This window comes from Triticum aestivum, chromosome 7D (assembly GCF_018294505.1).
Source record: "Triticum aestivum cultivar Chinese Spring chromosome 7D, IWGSC CS RefSeq v2.1, whole genome shotgun sequence".
In the NCBI taxonomy this organism is placed as follows: domain Eukaryota; kingdom Viridiplantae; phylum Streptophyta; class Magnoliopsida; order Poales; family Poaceae; genus Triticum; species Triticum aestivum.
The window spans coordinates 66788295-66794789 of record NC_057814.1 but is presented as its reverse complement, the minus strand read 5'-3'; positions in this window follow the sequence as shown (position 1 = coordinate 66794789).

Genomic DNA, 6495 nt, shown 5'->3' with positions numbered 1-6495 from the left:
ACGTTACGAATAGGAAAGGGTGGATTGCTTCGTTGACAGGACTCCAAACGCATCAATTAAAAACTGAACCCTAAGTAAATGAAGGATCGGTTTAGTGACCAGCATCGCTTTGGTGGAAACAATGGGTCGCTTCGATGACCAAGAAACAATGGCTGCGTACGAAAATAATCTTGTGGAAACAATGGGTCGCTTCGGTGACCTGGATCTTTGCGTCGTACTAATGAAAAACCGAGTCCAATGATTTGTTGATGGAATTGTGTGGCCGCCAACTGTTGTGTTAGTGATGATGTGGCTACATATAAAATCAATTTTTGCTTAGATGGCATGGTTGCTGATGTGGACAGTTTGCATGTTGAGATAAATAAGGTAGTGGGGGTGAACTTCTTAGGTATATAGGATTTGTGCATTTTAAAGGTGGTAGTACCCTGTGAGGACCCTTGACCCCTGGAACGGATGATGATATTCCACGAAGTGGACTAGGGACAAAATAAGTACGAGTTTTATCTCGATATGTGGGATACCCCGAGAGTATGAAGGGATGAAGTACTATTGGATAAAAAGGAGGTATAATGTTGGTAATATGGAGCAATTGTAACTCCATGAGGAGTCTGAGTAATCACATCTTAGCTTGGTACCAGTAGAAGGAAGAGAGGCAGTACAATTGGATGGATTTAAGAATGCTAGGAAGCTGGATGTTGGAATAATGATCAGTTGCCCCCGATGATGAGTTCAAGGTTTACAAGTGATGAGACGGCCATAACCCACAGGCCCCAGGACCTGCCAAGAAGCAAGCACATTCTTGCTGAAGGAAAAAACCCTGGAAGAAGTTATGACTTTAATAACAGACGATCTTATAGGAGTTACGCAAAACCTGAGAGTTGTGAAGGAACGATGGATGTTTGTTTGTCTTGCAGAATCCATGGATTTATCCGAACTTGGTTCATTGACAAGAGAAATTCTGCAATGCTTGTGAGGATGACCGAGTGTTAGAACGCGAGATTCGCTAAACCATATACAAGGTAATCATTTGGGTGCGGGATGGATTGATCACCATACCGACTTACTCTTATTATTCGCTTTGCTATATGGGATGGTAAATCTGAGTGACTTACCTATAGTAGAGCGACGACGATCGAGACCTTGTTTAAACCTTAGAATGGTATGACAATTTTCCCCCTGGTACAAGGCAGTTGTTGCCAATCGTAGGTCATACGGTGAGAATGAGCCCACACCCATTTCCTGCAGGAGAAACCATAAAGTTTTGACCACCATGAGATATCGATAGTTGTTTAGTATTGGCGCCAGACCCGTCAGCTAAGAAGACTAGTCACAGAAGGACCGTACCAAGATGAAAGGACACAAGAATCGAGGAAAGGTTATGCCACTACCGGAAGCGCCCAGAGAAGGAATTATCCTGAGAATCTGAGAAGACCGACACTGTCAACAATAAGGATGGAGTATATGAGTATTGATGGAACAATGACCATGCTTCTAAGGGTGGTAGCACCCAAGACCCATGTGACGATTGATGGATTTTGAGAAGACCCCCGAACCTAACCTATTTCTTGCTAGCCTCTCCGAATCTCGAGGGCGAGATTCATTTTAAGGGTGCTAGGTTTGTAACCTCCCAAAATTCTAAATTTTTGAATGTAACATTAAATAAATAGTTTTGATTGATTGTTTGATTGTGGTGTGGTTGCTTGTGTGAAATTGAGTGAAATTTGAAACTTTTTGAAACTTAAATGAGAGGGAATAAAAGGACTTTCCCAAACTTTCATCTTGCATTTTATGATCTCCACGAATTCAAATTCAGTTCATCATAAAACCCTAGAGTGAAGATGATATGACTTCTTCCATTTAAATAAATGAAAAGGGTTTTGAAAAGATTTGAATTCCCATTGGAACTATTTCAAATTCAGAAACTTTATGCAACTCAATGATTTTCATGAGAGAAGATAAAATGACTTCTTCAAATCGTATGAAATATGAGTTGGAAGTTTCAAAGAATCAAATTAAACGTCCCTTGAAATTATTTTCAATTTGGAGTTATTTGGTTTCTATTCAAATTTTTTTCTCCAAAAATAAAATATATGGAAAATAGGGTAAAATGATTCAATACATTAGAAAATTGAAGAGAAATAAATTTGAAATAATTTTGGTATTTTTTTTAAAATGATTTTCATGAGGTTTTATTGCAACAGTAGCACTCTTTGCTTTATTTCAATTTTTGTGGAATTTATTTGCCACTGAAAAAATGTTCATGTTATAGAAAATCTTTTTCTGAAAATTTGGATATATTATATGCCTATATAATATTTCTATTTCTTTTGTTTATTTTTTTTTATTTGTGTTAAAAAAATTCGGGCCGACCGAACTAGGCCGCACCCAGCCCAGCCAGCCCACTTCGCCGTCTTCGAGCTCGGGACGGAGTCCCGATCGCTTACGCCGCCGTGCCGCCATCGCGAGCCGTCGCCAACCCGGACTCCCGCGGCCGCCTTTCCCCTCCTCCAAGCCACCACCTCCCCCGACCCCGTTTATAAGGCGAGGCCGACCCCCTCTCTCCTCGCGCCGCCCCCTCTCCTCCCTGCATCTCGCCGCCGCCGTTGCACCACCGCTGCCCGCGCCGCCGGAGCCGCCGTTGTCGCCTCGCGCCGCCGCCTGCAGCGCCGCCCACGCCGCACAGCCCCGCCGCCGTCTCGCTGTTGCTGCTCGCGCCGCCGCCCGCTGTCACCGCCGGAGCCGCCGCCCCGCCTCGTCGTTGGCCTTGCCGCCGTCGACGAAGAAAACCGACGAAAAGCGCCGGTAAAACCGCCGAGCCGTCCCAGTTTATTTTGATTTTCTTTGGTTTTATCTTAATAACCCGATCGGTTCTGTTTAATGAACGCTCGTTCATTTAGGATGTTTAGTGAGCATATTCGTTAGATTAGTTTCTGTTAGCGAGCGTTCGCTCGATAGATTTTTCTTTTTCTTTTTATTTTTCTGCCAAGGACCTATCCGTGAATATTTTATTTACAGATTAGTCCCTGATCTTCAAACCTTCTCTACTTTTTACTCGATGTCCAAATCCAACGAAACCAACGCCCACTTCTTCATTATGATCGCCTCTGTTCAGATAACCAACTTAAACTTATTTTTGAAAGTTTAAAATTTGGTTTCAAATAGTTTTGAATTTGAATTTCTTTTGATCATAACTTAAGTTTTATAACTCCGATTTAATTCATTCTTTTTGCAAACCGAAGCTCTTGACCTAAACTTTCTGATAAGGCCAAATTCACTTAATTTTGGTATTGTTAGAAATTGCTTTCTGTTGCAAGAATTATTTGCTTGGTTTTGAAGTTTTCCGAATTGTTTTCCTCGTTCTTTCAGATCTTTTGAGTGATTGCTTATGTGTGGTTACGATTTCTTGCTCATGATAGATTGAACGGAGTGTGACGAGTAGATCTATCAGGAGTTATGAGTGTGAATCATCTTCATCAACAGTACAAGGCAAGTTCACCCTCTGATCATATCCTCCCAGTTTTTATGCATTAGTTTCAATCCTCAAACACTGCATGGTTAGGATTTTGACAACATGTGGGTACTGGGAAGTAGTTGATAAGGTAGGAACCTATTGTCTTATATTCAAATCCTTGGAAGTTACTACGTTATGTTATACTGCCATACTATGCTCGTAGACGTGGATTGGTTTGAGTGTATTCATGAAAGATGTGAGAGTTTATTGTTAACTAAGGTTTAACCTAAGGTGGCTACTTTAATACACATCTGGGTGGATTGGTTGAGGCACCCTGGAGCACCCAGTGGTTGTCTGGGCACCTGGAGAACCCAGTGCTTGCCCAAGGGGATCCCGGAGTACCCGTGTGATCACCCTACGGAATGCCACCCAGGCTCAAAGGGATCCTAAGATTATTCATGCTAGAAACTTTCATGTGCAGCCACATGCCATTACGGGCTCTGGCATAGTTGAGTATGTTGTGTGATCTCTTTCAGTGGTGGGCTAGCAGATGTAGGGGGGAAGTAGGTGGTACTGTCTACCCAGAGTAAAGAGTTAATGCTTCGGAAAGACTGTGTCTCGGTCATCCGTTTCTCAAACATCATGTAGTGCGTGAAATCCAACGGAGGAGATCGAGTCTTGTGGGGAAAAGTGCACAAACCTCTTGCAGAGTGTACAAACTAATCATGGTTAGTCGTGTCCCTGGTTATGGACATCTTGAGTATCTGGTACTTGATTTATTGATTTGATCTCATCACTCTATTTAATGAAATTGTTGGGTTATTAATAATTTGGGATTGAGTTGGAGGAACCTTCTCAATAATTTCAACAAACTTTGTAGTAAAATAAAATATATTCCTTTGTTGTAGGGAAAAATTAGCTTTATGCAAAATTAAACTTAGAGCCTCCACCAGCCAAATATGCATGTAGTGATAGCCATTATTCAGCATTGCTCTACAGTGTGAAATTGCCAGTACATTCAATGTACTGACCTACATGCCTGCAACGTATCATGTTGCAGGAACCTTATGACGAGTAAGTGATACGTTAGGGTTACATTGTCTACACTCAACTTTGCCGTTCGTGTTGATGGGAATCCACAACTTTGTTGTTACTTCCGCTATTTGGATTGAGGTAATAGTATTTACGTTATTTATACATGTGATTTACCTCTGTTATAGATCCTCGAGTACTGTGTGTGTGTCAGCATACCGATCCAGGGATGACACTTAAGCACAGAGACTTGACCGTCTGAGGTCGGGTCGCTGCAATTAAATAGCATAATGGATCTGAACATATAATCTTCCACCAAATAAACCATATAGTAATCAACTACAAGATGTAATCAACACTACTAGTCACCTACAAGCACCAATCTATAGTTCCGGTACAAAGACTGAACACAAGAGATGAATTAGGGTTTGAGAGGAGATGGTGCTGGTGAAGATGTTGATGGAGATTGCCCTCCCCAATATGGGAGAGTTGTTGGTGATGATGATGATGTTGATGATTTCCCCCTCCGGGAGGGATGTTCCCCGGGCGAATCGCTCCGCCGGAGGGCAAAAGTGCTCCTGCCCAAGTTCTGCCTCGAGACGGCGGCGCTTCATCCCGAAAGTACTGTCCTTATTTTTTCAAGGTCAAAATGACTTATATACCAGAAGAGGGGCACCGGAGGTGGGCTGGGCTGAGCACAACCTACCAGGGCACGCCTGGGGGGCCTGGCGCACCCTGGTGTCTTGTGCTCACCAGGTGGCCCCCCTCCGGTAGTTATTGGCTCCAGTATTTCTTATTTATTCCATAAAAATTCCTCGTGAAGTTTCAGCTCATTTGGAGTTGTGCAGAATAGGTGGCCTGACGTAGCTTTTTTAGGTCCAGATTTCCAGCTGGCGGAATTCTCCCTATTTGTGTGAACCTTGCATATTATGAGAGAAAATGCATTAAAATTACTCCAAAAGGCATTATTATGCGTAAAAACATTATAAATAACAGTAGGGAAACATGATATAAAATGGACGTATCAGGCTGCCATCCCATGTGTTCCATGAGTTCCGTAGCAGCTTGAACGTCCAACCTTATGGCGTTCTAGCTGAGGGGGGGTGCTAATATGTCACGTATCTGTTGTACACTTGTATACACGTTTGTATGTAAACCTCCTAGATTTTAGGATTTCACCGAGAGCCCAGGCCTTCGTGCCGCTTCCTTCGGGCAGCCTTTCGTGTATATCTTGTACTCATGTGTAATGATGCAATACAGTGAAACGGACTTTCATCGTCTAACTACATGATGGTTGACAGTCTGGGTAGGAGCTGTACACTCTCCCCTTTCGGGGTCACTACTTGCTCGACTGCCAATCTGGCCTCCTGTTATCAAAGAAACAATGGCTTTGTTATGCTTAGGAAAGGTTGTATCCAGGGCAAGTTGACTATGGGATGGTACCTCCAAAGGATCGGTTTCCTCGGATGATCTTACTTCCTCCTTATCTTCAACATCGATCAACCCATCGACGTGATCATCAACAAGGATGCGAAGTGCCCTGGTAATTTGCACCAATTAAAAAATCCAGGAAAAATTGGCTCGCGTTAGCCGGCTTGGTGGAAAACTTTTTCCGCCGAGGCCGACTATCTTTATTGACAAATCAAGACCGAAGTGGTTTCATCACTTTGGAGGCAGCCCAGCTGCATACGAACACTATTGGAGAAATATTCGTTGAACCAGTTTCAAGCCTGGTGACCAAAGAAGTCGTGCGGCTTGGAGTGACCAAGGTGCAGCCAAGCTTGAAGACCAGTTCAGGGGCTACTGTTGGTGTCCCGGTCTCAGGTTTTCCATGCCGTGTCGGTTCCCGGCCTAGTGGGACAGTTTGAGGATCCCTAGGTCGGTTTGGACCATGGCCACATTGGACGGTCCATGAACCATTATACGGAGACTCTGGAAGCCTTGATGTTCAATACAAGGAATATGTATCCTTCTAGGACTCCCCTCCACCAATGTAGCCAACAAGGACTCAT